Here is a 17,981-nt window from a genome sequence, read left to right as displayed (position 1 = left end):
GGTTATTTTTCTATTTACTTTGACAATAAACACACTCAATCTATAGTTATTGAAGCTGCTTATTTCAATATCAATTTATCAACAACATTAACAGGAATGCTTATTATTTTTATACGTGAAACTATGTCTTTGCCACTAATTTTAGAACTAATTTTAATTTGAACTTGACATTAATATAAACACAAGAATGCCACTTTGCCACTATGTATTGCCGTTATGTATTTTTATTTTCTCATGGGAACTGACAGAATATGATTCATAATGACAATATTAATATAAGCCTATGAATAGCAATAAGGATTTATAATAATATTAACATACATAGCATCATCTGTATTGAATCTGTCAACATTAATAACTTAGATTTTGTTCCTTATGTGGAATACATTTTCATGCGTCTATAAATGTCTTCATTAATATACATTTATGATTATTATTAAGCTTATGCACAGTCTCTTTTATTATGCAAATAAGGGTTATAACATACACTCAAAGACAGTGACTCTCCATACATCACTTTTATCTTTAATAAGTCCTATACAAAGCAAGTAGGTTAAAAACTCAGCCCCATTAATTAAAATTGGCTTGCATTCTTGAACTGAAAATGTTCATAGTAGAGGCCATCTATGGATCCATTAATTACCAAGCTCTATTTATCTATATAAAATCCCTCTCCAAAAAAAAAAAAAAAAAAAAAAAAGCATGTATTACAGAACTGTCAAAAATAATGAAAAGAGACAAATTTACAGCTTGGAGTGAAAGCTTTATCTCCACAGACATCCAAGTACAATTGGGAGCAAGAAGACAGTCACGAAGGTGGTTCTACACGATGCATAGTTGTTGGAGGGCATATGGTACATTTCACTCTTAACTGAAACTTTTTTCTATCCTTTTAGGGCTTTATGTTAGAATCTTAACAAGATTTGTTAGTCCAGCTTGTTTTCTTTAAAGTACAGTTGCTAAAAAAAGACAACGAGGAAAACTAGTGTCACAGCCATCTGTGAAAAGTGGTAGAGCAATAAATGTGTTGAATTGTGATGAGATCTACTCCAGTAATGATGATGGTCTCTGGGGAAATCTTCATATGCTGTTGATCTTCTACTGAACTGGACCATCAAACACATCACTAACATTACATGGAGATAAAGTTGTTATTATTATTTTTTTTTCTATCTTCTTTAGCTCTGTTTAAGAAGAAAAGCTGTCTCAAGCTGAGGATGTGAATGACATCTTTTAGCCCCAAACTGTTTCTAAATTATCTTTATGTTCCTGTGAGAGTACAATTAGATTAACTAGTCCCTGTTGTCCAGGTAGAGATACAAAGCTATCTGGATGTGAATGCTCTGATTCAGAAAGCCACTTCGGAATGTCTATAGGCAACTCATATGTTTATAGTGAAACATATGAGCACTTTGGGAGCTTTCCTGAGCTGGAATGTAAGCTAGTTGCTAAAGTCTGTACATGTCAGTAATACAGTCACGCTTAACGCAGAAGTCCTCAGGCTCAATATCATACTCCATTCTCTAGCCTGTGTCATCACTCATTAGCAGATATATCTTGTCATGTATGATTAAAAATATATTAATTAAAACTACTGTGTCAAAAGGTTAACTCTGTGATTTATGCTATTTAATTATAAGCGCCTTCAGAGAAATGGGCTGGATTCTTGTTTACACCAGAAGACGTTCCCTTTTAACTCAGAAAGATGCATTTTACTAAGGGAAATGAGGAAGGACGGGCTGAATGAATACTGCCGTTTCTCAGATGTGTCTTCAGCTGACCTGGTGGCTATTAACCATAGGGTAAGACGGGGGGACCACAAGGAAGGACTGCTGCTTCTGGAAGGGGTTTTCCAGCCCTGTTCTCTGGTGCTGCAGGCCACTGAACCTGTCTCTTGCCTTTGGTGGCAGTTGCCATAGCCAAATTCAATGGCCAAGTGACACAGCCAGGTTCTGGCAGGAGTAAAGTTGGGAGTGGGATCATTTTCCCCTCTTCCTGATCCCTCTCCTGTTTAAACCATGATTTTTGTGTCTATGGCTGGCTTCCATGCCATGGCCAAATGTGGAAAACTGTGATTCAGTCACAGGAAATTCTGTAAACGATTACTACTATGGATGGCTCCTGTCACAGCTGTAAATACTACAAGGTACTGTTTCTGTAGTTGCACAGAAAACCAACTTTTAGAAGTAAAATTAATAAAACCGTTTCATTTTTTTTTCCCCAAGAACTGACACTCTCTAGTGACTTTAATTGTTTTTGGTCCTTTGGGGCCCACATAGTATACTAATTGCAGTATCAATGTTTCAGTTGGTTTAGGATACAGTCTACAATGCATTTTTAGATAAAATTGGGCTATATTCAATGTAAACTATGGTTTTTATCTTTGTTTTCTTGGTTTTGTGCACAATACCTTTTCTTAGGCTGACAAAATCAAAGTGAAACTGTATAACTGAATAGGGATATGAGTCTGGTCCTGGTCAGTTCTTATTTCAGCTGGGTTAACTGGTGAATTTGCTATCACTCGAGATCTTGAGATCTGAGTCACACCAGGTGAACCCTGGAAGAAATCAATGAGAATCCAACCCCGCCCTCCTCCCTCCCCCCCCCCCCCCCCCCCTTTTTTTTTTTAAATTGGTGTGAGAGAAAAAGAGAGGGAAAATAAAAGTGGCTAGGGAAGGAAAACATATTGAGATAACAAAATCTGAGGTAAATACAGTTTCTAGAAACATCGGTGCTAGGAGATATTTCACCTTCATGTCTCTGTACTACAGTTTTGGTTACTGGCATATCAGTTGTATTCCTCTTATTAGAGTCCTGAGTTGGCTTCAGGTCTCTACATGTTGGGTTTGCTGCTGGAGTGGAAGCTGGGGCTAGCAGCTAAGTAAAAGAATATTTCCTTATGCTCATGCTCTAGAGAACAGATATCTAGCAAATCTGTCTGAAAATGTACTGGACTAACCTACTTGTTTTCAAATAGTCAAAGACAAAAATCCAAAATTCGACCTTCCTCACCCTCCTTCCTTCCTCTTCTTTGGAGCGGCTTTTAAAAGTCCTGTGGACTTAAAAATCACCCCTGCACCCCCCCCCCCCCCAAATAAATAAATAAATAAATTGAAATATAGACAGAAAACCTTAATTAATGTATGTTCCATCATAAAGAGTAAGAATAGGGAAAAATGTTAAGGTATGAAGTAGTATGCAGTATATTAGATTAAATGCATCATTTGCAGGGTTTCAAAGGTATACGAGTCTTGTTTCTGAAACATGCATTTTGTGGTTGAATTTCTGTGTTTTATTTTGTTTAAGATGAAAAACTCTCCTGTAGCAAGAGGGGTCACAAATTCAGTTAAGAAAATGGATTCAGTTTATTTTATAAATCCATATTGATAGATTTCTTCATAGCATAATGGAAATCTGCTATATCTCTATTACATAGAAATACTGTTCAAGTCCTTGATTGGGTGATTTTAAGCTCCCTATATTATTTTTTTCATTTGTTCAGAAGGTCATTTTGGCACCACATATTGTGCCACTCTAAATGTTATGTATGTAGACATTTTCAGAGCATTTGGAAGAAACTTACTGATTGATATGTGAATATTCTTGCTTTTTATTAAATAAATCTCAACACTTTTCCATTGTCCTTATAGCCTGCTCTCAGCAGTTTAATTGATTTCAATGGACTGTACCTTCAAGACTTTATCAGAGGAACTTGAAGCCATGCAAAAGCTGTAAAGTATACCTGACTGAGGAAGTCATTGAGGATGCTATGAAGGTATCACTTTATCAGATTGAGATCGACATTTACAGCTGATGAAACCAATTTAAAAATATTTGGAAATATTTCCTCCTGTCTTTGAATACTGTTTAGTGACTTCATGCCTTAGTTAAATTTATGCTTCAGGTCTTTATTTTATGTTGGTTTATACAGAGCAGGACCATATTGGTGAAGAGCAATAGTTCTCTTCACAGGGAACTACATGATTCTGTTAATATATCATCTGCAAAATATTCCAGTTAACCTTTACATTGTCCCCTACTGGCTTCAGCATCATCATTAACTGAAGTGTGACTCTTCCTTCCCCGAGGATAAATTTTTCCATTTAAGTGGCCATGAACATGACCTGAGCGAGTGGGGAAGAGGGCTGTGCAGTTTTGCAGATGCCTCATAAGAGGTGGTATTGGAGCAGGTGATGCTCATAAGGAGATAACACAATAAGAAAGGTTGCAACTCCATTAGGCTATTCTGTCCGATTCTAATAGCCATTACTCCTAGAAACCCCAAGGAGGGTGAATAAGTGATATATATAGGTACTGAAAAGGCATGGGGAAACTGCAGACAGCTGAACTGTGTGTGTATTTGATATAGGGAAGAGATGGAGACTGTGGGTCTGTATATAAGTTAAACTATTGTCTTGTCTTCCACACTGTTTTTGATACTGCTAATCTTCCTCATGAAATGTCTTTTCATGGCCTGTCTGTGTCCTTTGAGGAGGAACCTCATGATTTGATGCAGTTTAGAACTGGCTTGTCCATGCTGGGATTCAGAGCAGCATTATATGTTTCATTCTCAGCAGTTCATTCACTCACATTGAGGGCAATAATCATATAGCTTAGAAAATTATTTTTAAAATGAAACTAATCTACAGAAACAGATACAATTACCAGCTAGCCCTTTGCAAACTGCTCTATACTGAGGGCATCAGAAAAAGAAACAATCTTTGATAGTTAAATCTATATAATTCCAAAAACTGTGTAATTGATTTAATTTAGGACTGGTTTCAATAAAAGTGCCACCCTTACCAGGGCTTCTGTGAACTTCTGGACATAGGTTTTACTGAATCTTGACTTTCATAGTTGCTTTAAATTATAGACTTAAACTAAAAGGGCACCATATTCATAAATATCACTATTGCAGCACAAAAAGTTGGGCCAAAATAGTGTTAAGGCTCTGATTTAATCAAAGAAAAAGAAAGGATTTAAGGGAATAAATACCTAGGGTGACATTATAGCATAAGTTTTGGCAATCTGAATTACAGCCCAGTCAAAGCAGAGCTTGTCTTAATGGGCATAATTATTTTGGAGACTTCCCCTCTGGACGCAGTTCACCTTACCAGAAACCTCTGTTTCTCTTGTCCTTCTGCCTGCCCTTATCCAAAGCAATATGCCCTAAGCCACTGTAACATTCTGATAATGAAATCATTGATGGGTTCTGTTGTGTAAGTGATACTATCCTAAGTTTTGCATGTGGGGAATTGAATTGAAGGCAAAGGTAAAAATAAATTGCACACAGATACACCAAGAAAGTCTGTGGCATGATAGGGAATTAAATGCAAGGCTTCTAAATCTAAGGTTAATTTTCTGACTGTATTGGGTATATGTGGCAAAGTTTTGGTAGTGGGGAGCTGAAGGGGTGGCTTCTGTGTGAAGAATCCAGAAGCTGCCCCATGTTAGATAAGGGCCAGTTTCATCCGGCTCCAGAAGGGACCCACCGCTGCCCAGAGCTGAGCCAGTGAGCGATGTCGTTTGTGCCTCTATGAGAGAAGATTTAAGAAAAGGAAAAAAAGCCTGCTGCACAACAGCACCTGGGAGAGTGAGTAGTGAGAACAAGCCCTGCACACCCCAAGGTCAGTGCAGCAGGAGGGCAGGAGGTGCTCCAGGCAACCAGCAGCAGTTCCCCTGCGGCCTGCGGAGAGGCCCCTGGTGGAGCAGGCTGTCCCCCTGCAGCCCATGGGTCCCACACGGAGCAGATCTCCACGCTGCAGCCCGTGGAGGAGCCCCCGGTGGAGCAGGTGGATGTGGCCTGGAGGAGGCTGCGGCCCATGGAGAGCCCCCGCAGGAGCAGGCCCCGGGCCGGAGCTGCAGCCCGTGGAGAGGAGCCCACGCAGGAGCAGGGGGTCTGGGGGGAGCTGCCGCCCGTGGGGGACCCGTGCTGGAGCAGTTTGCTCCTGGGGGATGGACCCCGTGGTACGGAGCCGTGTGGGAGCAGTTCTTGAAGAGCTGCTGCCTGTGGGCAGCCCCCGCAGGCTCAGTTCGGGAAGGACGGCATCCCGTGGGAGGGACCCCACGGGGAGCAGGGGCAGAGAGTGAAGGAGCTGTGGAGACAAAGCGTTAGGGACTGACCGCAGCCCCTATTCCCCACTCACCTGCGCCGCTTAGGGGGAGAGCATAAAAGAGGGCGGGTTGGTGGAAGGTATTTTGTTTTGTTTTTAGTTTCTCACTGCTCTAGCTTGTTAGTAATAGGCAATAAATTACATTAATCGCCCCATGTTGAGTCTGTTTTGCCTGTGACGATAATTGTTGAGTGATCTCCCCGTCCTTATCTCAACCCCCGAGCCTTTTCCATCGTGTTTTCTCCCCCATTCCCTTTGAGGAGGGGGAGTGAGAGAGCAGCTGTGGTAGCGCTCGGCTGCCTAGCAGAGTAAAGCCACCACACTGGCCCATCTAAAATCCATAAGCGGTCACCTTTCATGTGTCCCGGTTGAGTATGCCTAAATACTGAGCTGATCTAAGATCAGTTTGGTTTTATACTGGTTCCTCCCATTACTGCATTTCTGTTCTCTTTGTTTTGAGCAGGTTTCCCTTCTTCTTATGAGACAGCACAGAGTGCAGTCAGAGAGTGAAGAAATAAATCAGTTTGTTGCTGGGACATTTAGGTATAGTGCCCCAAAATCCCTAGCGTTGATTAAAATTTTGACAACAATATGTGCTATATAATTTTGAGATGTGAACGAAAACTAGTTGAAGAGTTATCACAGACAGGAATTTCACCTTTGTTTTTTCAAGTACATAATTCTTGAACCTTAGTTTTCCATTAGGAAAAAGATAAAAGAAAAAAAATGTGCATATCCATGCTTTGTTCCATCCTTTTCTTCACCATATCTACCAAACAGGGTGGTCTTTTGATGCATTAGTGTTAAAAGACATTTGATTGACAATTCTGTCATTTTTAGCTGACCACATTCTTGCTTTGATGGTATAGGAGACAGGGTTGGGTGTACAATCCACGTTGACCACAAAGTCATACAAGAAGTATTTTACCCTACTTTCCATCAATCTCAGTCTTGATTTTAAATGTTCAAAATTTTAGCAATTATAAAGCATCTAAACATGAAGTTTTTGCAGTTAACTGAGGTTGACTTTCAAAACTGAAATTTTTGATCTCCTAAAAATCTGAGACTATTTTGTAGTTTACACTTGCATGGAGGTGTTTCAAAAAAGATATGATCATCTTATGTTCAGAAAAAGCAAATGAGTAATATATTTTTAAATATACAAAGCATTTATTTTTGTGTGATTTTTTTTTTCTCTAGAAAACCCTGAAGGTTTATGAGACAGAAAATCCCAAATGCATTAGCTTTGAAAGAACATAGACCCACATGCAAATTTTATATTCTTCTTCATACTTCTTTCCCATATAAAAAGTGAAAGGATTTCATTAGCTAAAGAAATCTGTAGCTCAATGCCTTATTTTGAATCATGTTCTATCATCTTTAGTGGAATGTAGAGTGTAAGGGGCTTGAACTGACTGGTAACACGTTAAGTGGAACTGTTGAAAATTCTTCAGATCTCTATTTTCTGTATGATGTATGATTTCAGAACAATCTGTGCGTGTTTTAAGCAAGCAGAGGTCATGATTAAGAGAAAAATTGAGCTGAGACCATTTTATAAGTCAAGATTTTTTTTTTGTGAGTCATTTCTAGTTTGCATGAATAATCTAAATTACTTGAACTCATCAGCAAAGGTTAGGATACACACATTTGGAAATAATTGAACTTTGCTGAACCATCAAACATATAATTTCCACTTAACTAATTGTTTTCATTGATTTTTTTTTTCTTTTTTTTTTTTTTTTCCTTGAGAATAAGCAGGACAGCCAGTTATATATGGAATATCTGGTATGGAAAGAAGATATATTCTTCAACATTCACCACACACTGACTTCTCTAGAAGTGAAAGAATGCAACATATTAAAAAATGAAATGAATTTGGAAGGCTGTGCAGAGTTGGCAATAGTTTCTTATTGTTTTGCCAAAAAGAATGTTGAGAATGTTGGTTACACTTGAACTGAATACTGTGATTTATTTTAGAGACTGTGCTATTCAATTTGCTGTTTAGCTTCCTTTTCATCATCTCTATACACATATCCACTGAGAGCAGAAGTTACTGGGCACTGCTTATGATTTTTTGGTATTTCTTACAGGTTTACTATGTGTATTCCTTTGAGATATGGAATATTAATCTTTCTTTGAGCATGTGTGGCCTGAAAAAGAAAGAAAAAAAGAAAAAAAAAAGGAACCTAAACTCCCCCTCCTAACTTCTCAGACAACTATTTTCAAAGAAGCTCTCCAGCTCCCTTATCTCATTAATACACCTGACGGCTGGGCCCAGCAGCTTTTCCATCTCTCTCCAGAGCCTTGGCAATGTCCAAAATGACTGTTATAAGCAATGTGTTTGGCTATTGTTTCAAGTGAAATATGGACAGAATGTAATGCTCCTTGTTTGAGTATCATATTTTTTTTTACTACAAGCTACTGTCTGCCTGAATATATGTTTGATGGAATTGGAGAGTGTTATACTTTCCTAAATTACTAAGTACATTTTTGCTTACTTAAAACAACTAAACTATATATGATGATTAATATATATACATATATAAAAGAAGTATAAAGATTATAACATTTCAAAAATGCCAATACTAAGATTGCCTGCAGAATTATGAGTTTTTGTCTGTATTAAATGTCTGCTCTGTACAAGTGCTATGCTTGGTTTGCCACAGGTTTTACTATTACCATTTTTTTTTGGTAGAATGTCAATCTCATTCATTGCCGAGGATGTCTATTGAACAGAGAGCTATTTAATATATGGTTTATCTTCAGTATGTACTCCATGTTTTATTAACTGTACCATGTGTAATTTCTGCTCAGGTAACAGAATAGTTTCTTCTTGTCTTGCTTGCTTGAAGCCTTCATCCACCTTTGCCAATTGAAACTCACCAAAACCCAGGTGTGATCAGCTCAACCAGATTTCCATGAAAACCATGAAAGAAATGAAAGAAAAAGAACTGGAGGTGCAGAGATTGTATTGTTCCATCAGATGGCTCTTGTTCCATCATACCACATGGAGGTGACACATATACTAAGGTGATACCAAGTGCAGAATTTATATGTAGCCATGGAGACACGTGATGTTTAAAAAAATCCTATCAGACTTCCATCTGGATTCTTTAAGTAGACAAATAATGCAGAAATGTTTGCTTTGCATGTGTAATTTATTCATCTTCAAAATGCATGTTGGGAAACATAAGAAAATATTCTCCATTTGCATATGAGCAAGAAGTGCAGAGGAAACTGCACCTCAAAATTTCAATCTTTGGAACACAGAGACATATTTTTCAAAGCCTTTAGAATGTTTAAATTATTTTCTGTATGTTTCCCATGGTTTTAATTACAAAAGTAAATGATCAACATTTCTGCAAACCAAAACTCTCAAGATCTCAAGATGGGTACTCGGAAAATAAGAAATTAGGAGAGCTGTTTATGCAAAGTTTGATACCAGTGACAGAGAAATTTTTTAACAAAATCAGTGATGGAATTCAGTTCTTCAGGCAGAATTAAACTGCATTAAACATGTATTTTTTACATGCATTTCCATGTTTTTGTTGTTTTTATTTTATTTTATTTTATTTTATTTTATTTTATTTTTTGGTACAAATATGCCATGTTTTGGTACAAATGTGGCTGGGGACACCTATAGTTATGTAATGTATCCACATTGCTTCACCTGCAGAGTACTGTTCTCTGCACCACATAGGACTTCGAGCTTTCAGTTCACGTTATGCCTTTTCCTGCAAAGTTAAAAATCATGCTACTATTAGAAACCTTCTAATTATATTTAAATTAATGGTACTTAGAACTTCAGAAGTAAGATTAAGCTGAAGATCAAATTCAAGAGAAGTGAAACAATTTGACTGCAGTTTAGCTGGAAACATGGAATGTATTGATCTGTCTCTATCTGCATTGACCTGCACAATTATAATTCTGTTTTGAGACACCTGGAAAGTTGATTCAAATACTGGAGATTGTATTCACAGAAAAGATGTAAACTTTATATAGAGCATGTTTAAAAAAGAAACATAGCAGAGAACACTGTGTTGGTTCTGGGGCTGGAAGCTTACACTTCTCTCTCTGCAAAATTAGTGTCTGACTTAATAAGTACTATTTACATTCAGGGCTAGGCATTAGCAGGACCGCATTACTTTCAAGACTTACGTTGTGGCTTTGTACCATGCTGAACTAAAACGTGTGGATGTAGAAGTCTGACCACGATTAGCTTGATGAGTCTGTATTTGGTCCTTGCATAGTATAGATGAATACTAAATTGCCTAAATGTCCTTTTGTGTTTCATTTGTACTTACAATATCTCCATCCAGCTCTTAAAAATCTAGATGCATCTTAAATTCTGCTGTCAGTTTTTCTTCAGTGCCAGTTTATGGCATGCTCATAATGAACCAAATCCAAATAAGCAGCTCAATTCCTACTTCCCAGATGTGTCCTGGAATGAAGGAGATCATGCTTTATACTCTCTCCCACAACATCTGATTCAGTACATGTTCTCTTAGGAGAAAGAAGACAGCCAGCAAAAGGAGGGAAAACAAACTGAACAGTGATTTGAGCCAGAACTCCTACATCCCCGAGGAACCCTCTAGCTAACAGTAAAGCCTTCCCTCTGAGGCACTGTGATGTTCACAAATGAGTTATTCAAAAGTTGAGAGATGTTAAAATTGCTTGATTTTTGCTCAGTTTGCTATGTAAATGCAATGTGTTGCTTTTTCTGTCTGGACAGCTGGGAGGAAGGCATCAGAGCAGAGGAAGATCTGGCTCTCTAAACAAGTAGTGTGGTCCAGGGTAGCAGTGAAACAGAACCAAGGACCTAGCTTCCATGCAATCTGCATTATGGGGAGTTGCTTTGGATGATCTCAAGTCTGGTTCTGTGCATTGAATGCCATTTGGTATTTGGAGTACATTAGGTGCAGTCCTGGAGCACTTCTTGATTAATCCCGAAGATTCACCCCGAAGATTCATCCTGAAGTTCAGGTGCTCTGAGACAGCTATTTTATGCACTCCTGTCCTGAATTAAAAAACAATGGAGGTACTTTCTTCAAATCCTGGAATGCAGAACAGTGCTGTGAAGGAGAAAACCAGGAGAAAAAGAACTGCTAGAGCACGTACGTCTTTGAGGACCCTGAGAGGATCAAGGGGCCAACAAGCAGCAGGGAGCAGAAGCAGAGTTCAAATTCCAAGGGCACAGAAAGACACCTTTATAGGAACACAGAAGAGTATGCATTCTTGATGCAAGAAGCCATTGGGAGTTGCTGAAATGGAAAGAAGGACTGATGGAAAAGATAACCGCTATGTTGAGATCTAGTGGACAGATGGTAGACTTGTATTCATGCTGTTTATTTAAGTGTCTCTCTGCCACCAGATATACATTTTAACTACTGTCAGAGCTATCTCTGTCTAGTTTGTTACTTCTGTGTTAGAAGAGAAATTAATTTTGTAAATGGGAAGTCTGGTATGCCTTTTTGTGTTTTCAACAAACACTAGTGAGCCCATGGGTTAGGGTTTCTGGGTCTCAGTCATTTTAAAGAAGTAGTTTCAAGACATGTATTCAGTCTGCTGTCATTTTCTTTTGCTTATGCTGCTTCTTATCCCTCTGATTTCAGTGAAAGAACTAGCAGGAACAAGATGGATTTTGTGGACTATTTTTCTGTGTCATTTTTCACATATGATTTCACCCACAGGCTTTCTACCAGAAAAAAAGGAAGTTCAGTCTGGGCCTCAGTTTTTATCCCATCTCCACTGGAACAAAATTTGCTGACAACAAGTAACATCCTGTTTGAATGAGGGAGACTGAAAACTGATGTCAGATTTATTTTTAAGTTTTAAACAAACATTTTAATCTGCTTTCCTTCTTTTTAATTTTAACAGTGATTTTATTCAGATTGTATTCAATTTATCATTCCTGACATTTCTTCCTGAAAACTCCCTCATCTTTTGAAAATACTAGAGAAACACTTTTGTCTTTTTAATTATGAGAGATATATTCCATCTCCCCCCTCCCTTTTTTTTTTTTTTTCCAGAAAGCACAGTCATATGGGAACGGATTGCTGTTCACTGGAAGGATGTGTTCACTCAGAATTAATATAGCTTTATTTAATTTACGACATCACATAACATGATAAATTATGAGTTAAAAATATCATTATTTGGTGTGAAAATGCTTGTCATCCATTTTGATAGCAAATTTATCCTGAAGCTTTTGGAAAAAAAAAATCTTCAATGAGCACACAACAACATTATTAGTAGCAGAAGCTCAGAAAGGTCCCAAACAAGGGGCAATCCTACATTGTGCACTGCTCTGCTTTGTCTCGCTGTGGTGATTTACTAGATTTTCATATATAATATATTGTATTCAAAGTTAAATGGAATAAACTGACACACAAATAATAGCACTTCTGTAATTAGCAGGATGTAAATATGACATGTGCATCTTGCATTGGTCCTAGCAAGGAATGATATAAGGATCTATTTACCAGTACTTTATCAAGAAGCTCATTTATAAATGACTAGTCTGCATATCTGCACCAGAATGCAATTTTAAATGTTTGAAATTAAATTTTATAATTTGCTATTGTGCATCTGTTTGCTTCCAAATGCAGACAGACATGGAAAAATATCCTGCATAAACCTAAAATCATTTACAGTTTCTTTGTAGGCGTTGTTGCAAATACAGTAACAAATATTTCAGCCATTTTGGTCAAAATCTTGATTTCACTGTTACTATTCAATACTGTACAAAGTACAGTTGAGCAGTAGGCAGTTGGGCTGTAGGCAGTTTTCTGAAGGGAAGTGTGAAGCACCTTCCTTCAGATGTTACTGACCATTTATAATCGCCAGGCTGGCTGTGCTCCTATCATGGCTCTGAAGGCACTAACATGCCTTAATGCCCTGACCAACCTCTCACCTGGAGCCTCCACCTACACCCTCTGCTCATGGACCCAGGTGCTCCATTTCAGTTTGGGTTGGTTGGGACCTTCAGTCATAATAGGGCAGCCAAATGGAAGCTTCTGTCACAGAATCACAGAATCGTCTAGGTTTGAAGAGACCTCTAAGATCACCTAGACCAACCTCTGACCTAACACTAACAAGTCCTTCACTAAACCATATCACTAAGCTCAACATCTAAACGTCTTTTAAAGACTTCCAGGGATGGTGACTCAACCACTTCCCTGGGCAGCCCATTCCAATGCCTAACAACCCTTTCGGTAAAGAACTTTTTCCTAATATCCAACCTAAACCTCCCCTGGCGCAACTTTAGCCCATTCCCCCTTGTCCTGTCACCAGGCACGTGGGAGAACAGACCAACCCCTACCTTGCTACAGCCTCCTTTAATGTACCTACAGAGAGCGATAAGGTCGCCCCTGAGCCTCCTCTTCTCCAGGCTGAACAATGCCAGCTCCCTCAGCCGCTCCTCATAAGACTTGTTCTCCAGACCCCTCACCAGCCTCGTCGCCCTTCTCTGGACTCTCTCGAGCACCTCCATGTCCTTCTTGTAGCGAGGGGCCCAAAACTGAACACAGTACTCGAGGTGCGGCCTCACCAGAGCCGAGTACAGGGGGACAATCACTTCCCTAGACCTGCTGGCCACACTGCTTCTTATACAGGCCAGGATGCTGTTGGCCTTCTTGGCCACCTGAGCACACTGCTGGCTCATATTCAGCCGACTATCAACCAATACTCCCAGGTCCTTCTCTGCCAGGCAGCTTTCTAACCACTCATCTCCCAGCCTGTAGTGCTACTTGGGGTTGTTATGCCCCAGGTGCAGGACCCGGCACTTGGCCTTGTTGAACTTCATACAGTTGACCTCAGCCCATTGGTCCAGCCTATCCAGATCCTCCTGCAGAGCCTTCCTGCCCTCGAGCAGATCGACACATGCACCTAACTTGGTGTCGTCTGCAAACTTACTGAGGGTGCATTCAATCCCCTCATCCAGATCATCGATAAAGATATTGAAGAGGACTGGCCCCAGTACTGAGCCCTGGGGGACTGCACTAGTGACCGGCCTCCAACTGGATTTGACTCCATTCACCACAACTCTTTGGGCCCGGCTATCCAGCCAGTTTTTAACCCAATGAAGCGTACGCCAGTCCAAGCCATGAGTAGCCAGTTTTTTGAGGAGAATGTTGTGGGAAACGGTGTCAAAAGCCTTACTGAAATCAAGGTAGACCACATCCACGGCCTTTTCCTCATCCACTAAGCGTGTCACTTTGTCATAGAAGGAGATCAGGTTCGTCAAGCAGGACCCGCCTTTCATAAACCCATGCTGACTGGGCCTGATCGCCTGGTTGCCCTGCAAGTGCCGCGTGATGACACTCAAGATAATCTGCTCCATGAGCTTCTCTGGCACTGAGGTCAAACTAACAGGCCTATAGTTCCCCGGGTCTACCCTCCGTCTCTTCTTGTAGATGGGCGTCACATTTGCTAGCTGCCAGTCGACTGGGACCTCCCCTGATAGCCAGGACTGCCGATAAATGATGGAAAGCGGCTTGGCCAGCTCCTCCGCCAGTTCTCTCAGTACCCTCGGGTGGATCCCATCCGGCCCCATCGACTTGCGTACATCCAAGTGCTGTAGCAGGTCGCCAACCATTTCCTCGTGGATTATGAGGGCAACATTCTGCTCCCCATCCCCTTCCACCAGCTCAGGGTACTGGGTATCCAGAGAACAACTGGTTTTGCCACTAAAGACTGAGGCAAAGAAGGCATTAAGCACCTCAGCCTTTTCCTCATCTCTTGTAACTAAGTTTCCCCCCGCATCCAGTAAAGGATGGAGATTCTCCTTAGTCCTCCTTTTTGTGTTGATGTATTTATAAAAATATTTTTTGTTATCTTTAATGGCAGTAACCAGATTGAGCTCCAGATGAGCTTTGGCCTTTCTAATTTTGTCCCTGCACAGCCTCGGAACATCCTTATAGTCCTCGTGAGTGGCCCGCCCTCTCTTCCAAAGATTATAAACCCTCTTTTTTCTCCTAAGCTCAAGCCACAACTCTCTGCTCAGCCAGGCCGGTCTTCTTCCGCGCCAGCTCATCTTTGGGCACGTGGGGACAGACCGCTCCTGAGCCATTAAGATTTCCTTCCTGAAGAGTGCCCAGCCTTCCTGGACTCCTCTGCCCTTTAGAACCACCTCCCAAGGGACTCTGCCAACCAGTGTCCTGAACAGCTCAAAGTCAGCCCTCCGGAAGTCCAATACAGCAGTTTTACTGATCCCCTTCCTGACTTCGCCAAGAATAGAGAACTCTGCCATTTCGTGGTCACTCTTCCCAAGACAGCTCCCGACCACCACATCTCCCACCAGTCCTTCTCTGTGAACAGAAGCTCTAGTGGGACACCTCCCCTGGTAGGCTCACTAACCAGCTGCATCAGGGAGCTATCTTCCACGCTCTCCAGAAACCTCCTAGACTGCTTTCCCTGGGCTGTGTTGTGCTTCCAGGATATGTCTGGGAATTTGAAGTCCCCCATGAGAACAAGCGCTGACTATTTCGCAACTTCTGCCAGCTGCCTATAGAACTCCTCATCCGTCTCCTCATCCTGGTTTGGCGGTCTATAACAGACCCCCACCAGGATGCTTGCCTTGTTGGCCTTCCCTCTGATCCTAACCCATAGGGACTCAACCTTATCATTCCCAGCCTCAAGTTCCACAACATCAAAACACTCTGTAATATAGACAGCCACACCACCACCCCTTCTGTGCTGCCTGTCCCTTCTGAAGAGCCTATAGCCAGACATTGCAGCACTCCAGTCATGAGAGTGGTCCCACCACGTTTCCATGATGGCAACCAAGTCATAGCCTGCCTGCTGCATGATGGCTTCCAGCTCCGCTTGTTTGTTACCCATGCTGCGTGCATTAGTGTAGATACACTTCAGTTGGGCCATTGCCTTCTCTCCTGGCCTTGCCATTGTTCCCCCTGGCACACCTCTAACAAGCCTTATTTCAGCCCCATCCCCCTTCTTACCTAGTTTAAAGCCCTCTCAATGAGCCCTGCCAGCTCCTGGGCTAGGATCTGTCTTCCCCTTAGAGATAGGTGGGACCCGTCTGCGGCCATCAGGCCGGGTGCCAAGTAAAGCGCCCCATGGCCAAAAAAACCCAAAATTTCTGTGTTGGCACCAGCCTCTGAGCCACGTGTTTGTCAGGTGGGCTTTCCGTGTCCTCTCTGTACCCCTCCCTGCCACTGTAGGGATGGACGAAAACACCACCTGTACTTCCGCTCCATCCACTAACCGTCCCAGTCCCCTAAAGTCCCGTTTGATATGTCATGGGACTGGACTGTTCTAGTGGGAACACAGGCTGTAGACCAAATGTCTCTTCTAGGGCTTCTTGACTTCAAACTGAACAAGCTTCAGAAGTTGATTTCCAGCATGCCTTGTGAAAGTAAAGTGGATGTGACAGAAATCGCAGTTGAAGAAATTGTACAGTAGAAATGTAAGATGAAAGAGACCTCAAGGATCCATTTAATAAAATTTTCTGCAGTGGAGGAATATCAACTAATTGTATTTAAGCAATTGCTTAAATAATTTTCTAAGAATTTAATGGCTTTGAGAAATTTCTCCAACCTGTCCTCTGAGAACCTACAGTGAAGGCTATTCCATGAAATCCATTTGGTTGGGGAGTTTTCTTCTGTATATATCTAGAAAGATTTTCCCAATATCTTAAGTAATTCAGGTAATTCTTCTGACAAATTCAAATTGAACTGTTTTCTTTCTTTTTCTTTTTCTTTTTCTTTTTCTTTTTCTTTTTCTTTTTCTTTTTCTTTTTCTTTTTCTTTTTCTTTTTCTTTTTCTTTTTCTTTTTCTTTTTCTTTTTCTTTTTCTTTTTCTTTTTCTTTTTCTTTTTCTTTTTCTTTTTCTTTTTCTTTTTCTTTTTCTTTTTCTTTTTCTTTTTCTTTTTCTTTTTCTTTTTCTTTTTCTTTTTCTTTCTTTTTCTTTTTCTAACAATTATGGTAAGCAATTTGTCACTATATATATATATTTTATAATAACACTGTCACATAGGGGAAGACAGCTATAATTTCTCCATATAAATATATCTTTGCAAGAGTAAAGATATTAAGGTTCTTCAGTCATTCATCACAGATTACCTATCCTAAGAATTTACTGCTCTTGTTGCTCTTCCCTGGATATTCTATGATTTGTTCACACCTCTCGTGGTGTCCCAGACTAAGCACTGCACCCTAGCTGAGCCTTAATCAGCAATCAGCAGCTGGGCAGAACAGAATAATTCTCTTCTGTGTCTGACACTGTTGAGTCTTGCTGCATCCTCGAAAGAGATTTACCTTCTTGTAAAAGTGACATGTGGTTGAATTATTAGTTTGTCATCTAATATAATTCCCAGGTCCTGAGAGAGAGGAAGGCTTTCTCTGGTTCACTGTCTGAAAAAGATTTAGCTATTAGGTTTAGGTTTTGGAAACAAAAGGAAACTATTTTTTTCCCCATTTATTTTTGTATTTCCATTTCTTATTCACTAGAAATGATGAAGTGAAGAGTTAGAGCAAATAACACAAAGCTAATTAAACTCCTTCATTTTCCAAGACTGTCTTGATTTGTTTGGCTGAAGTTTCAGCCAAAGATTTGTGCTGTTTCTTGTCTAATCTGAACTGATTCACTCATTCCAGTGAATCCAAGAATAGATTTTCTGTCTATGCGGGATTCTTGACTGCCTGTAATCTGAGGAAATGAAAAAGGAATGAAATGACTTTTACATTTACTGTGGGACAGTACTTGGCTGAAATTCTTTCTTCAGTACTCAGTTTTTAAACAAAGGATCCTGAGAACAGCTTCCAGCTTATTCAGCATTACACATAAACTGAATCAACAGCACCTCTAGGCTGAGCCCCTAGCTGTGCTGTTTGACTCAGATATCTCACA

The 17,981-nt window shown here is 40.3% G+C and overlaps 1 long non-coding RNA gene across 2 annotated transcripts; it reads left to right on the top strand.

Moving 5' to 3' along the window:
- Positions 1-2,641: 2,641 nt before the first annotated feature.
- Positions 2,642-13,962, top strand: LOC310893212. 2 transcript variants are annotated; one of them, XR_014578816.1, is made up of 3 exons: positions 2,642-2,706; positions 3,651-3,775; positions 8,966-13,962. It is a non-coding gene; the product is annotated as an uncharacterized lncRNA (long non-coding RNA). The 2 variants fall into 2 exon arrangements; XR_014578817.1 differs by having other exon boundaries at positions 8,928-13,962.
- The last annotated feature ends 4,019 nt before the right edge of the window (positions 13,963-17,981 follow it).

Source organism: Anser anser (genome assembly GCF_964211835.1).
Source record: "Anser anser genome assembly, chromosome: 2".
Taxonomy (NCBI): Eukaryota; Metazoa; Chordata; class Aves; order Anseriformes; family Anatidae; genus Anser; species Anser anser.
The sequence above is the reverse complement of the archived record's forward strand: the minus strand, read 5'-3'. Positions and strand labels throughout refer to the sequence as shown.